General features: G+C 49.2%; 1 protein-coding gene across 5 annotated transcripts in view; it reads left to right on the plus strand.

Annotated features, from left to right (window-relative positions):
- Positions 1-1773, plus strand: part of TUBB6 (tubulin beta 6 class V) — a 22887-nt gene that overhangs the window by 4531 nt on the left and 16583 nt on the right. The window lies entirely within an intron of this gene.

Consider the following 1773-nt stretch of genomic DNA (forward strand, 5'->3'; position numbering starts at 1 on the left):
TACAGCAATACATTATACAGCAATACATTATACAGCAATACATTATACAGCAATACATTATACAGCAATACATTATACAGCAATACATTATACAGCAGTACAAAATAATATGGAGCTACATACTCTGTGTTCTTCTGGGTTGGCACCCTGATGTCTGCAGGTGGCCTGTGCGGGCTCTCAGGAGGATGTGCGGGCTCTCAGATGTGCTGTGCGCCTCTCAGGTGGGCTGTGCACCTCTCAGGTGGGCTATGCAACTATCCGATGGGCTGTGTGCCTCTCAGGTGGGCTAAGTGACTCTCAGGCAGGCGGTGCGACTCTCAGGTGGGCTGTGCGACTCTCAGGTGGGCTGTGTGCCTCTCAGATGGGCTGTGTGCCTCTCAGGTGGGCTGTTTGCCTCTCAGGTGGGCTGTGTGCCTCTCAGGTGGGCAGTGCGACTCTCAGGTGGGCTGTGTGCCTCTCAGATGGGCTGTGTGCCTCTCAGGTGGGCTATGTGAATCTCAGGTGGGCTGTGTGCCTCTCAGGTGGGCTATGCAACTCTCAGGCAGGCTGTGTGCCTCTCAGGTGGTATGTCTGGGATGTGGTGTCTCACTAGGGCTCCGCATAGCGGGCAGCATGGTGCCAGGGAGGAGAAGGAGATGTGCGGGCACCCTGTGCCTGTTTACAGGCGCCCGCAGCTCAGAGGAAGATCTGGTTTCAGGCAGATGCGACTGCCCGAGATCCCGCTTGCTGAGGACCTCTGCAGCTGCATCTGTCAGAAAATGTTAAGTGGCGTTGTCGTCACTGAGTGTCTTGCGTCCGGTTGTCCGCTGGCTGTGTTTTCCATTTATATACAGTAGAAGAAGCAGCATTGTTTGATTGCAGAATGTGAGGTGATTGGAACATTCGGACCTTTCATCATGAGGTGGAATCCCAGCCATATTCTACATTTGCTCAGGAGGCAGTCTTAATATATTCGCTGCTGGAAATATTGAGTGGGAGGTATCAATAAAAATATGAAAAAATAAGGTACATTTTCCAAGTCAATAAAGGCTCAAAGCTGATTGGTTTCTATGAGTGAGTTCTTCAGATTTTGTAAGTAGGCCCCAACATTAATGAAGAACTCCAAATATGTAAAAAGCTAACCCTTGTACTGGGGTTACGCCCATATTGCACGGGTTAACTGCTTGTTTCTCTCTAGGGGCCAGAATAAAGCAAATATACTTACCTAATCCTCGATCCTGCAGCAGACAGCCCTCACCCCTCTCCCCCTCCGCTCCGTGTGTGGAATATCCCTCGGCATCCTCATGTTCAATGCAGGTGAATGGAGCGCATTAGACGTGATGACGTCAGCGGGGCTTAAACCACAGGAGCCTAGGGGAGAAGAGGCTGCAGGGACTGGTCTAGCAGCCAGACAGGATTGAGGATCAGGTTAGGTTTTTAAAAATATTTTTGATTTGAGACCTTAGAGAAAAACAATCAGTTAACCCTTGCAGTGCAGGGGCAGCCCCAACGCAAGCCTAACTTTTTATATTCTTGGACTTCCTCTTTAATGTAGCAAGCATATGAAATATCTGGTCCTTCTTATTTGCCAGCTTCTCAAGGCAGCATTCATACTTTCCATGAGAAGAAATGGAAACACATGAAAATACCTATTGACGTGCGTTTGGGTGCATTGATGTGTTTTGTAATGCAGCTTGTGTTGCCTGTCAATACGTGTAAAGCTGTGTTTCAACGTGCACTGCCATGCGTCTTCATGCATTTCCATTGCTATTAGTAGGGGGGGGGGGCTCGTGG

The sequence above is a fragment of the Nanorana parkeri genome, unplaced genomic scaffold (assembly GCF_000935625.1).
Source record: "Nanorana parkeri isolate BGI_ZX_2015 unplaced genomic scaffold, ASM93562v1 scaffold255, whole genome shotgun sequence".
In the NCBI taxonomy this organism is placed as follows: Eukaryota; Metazoa; Chordata; class Amphibia; order Anura; family Dicroglossidae; genus Nanorana; species Nanorana parkeri.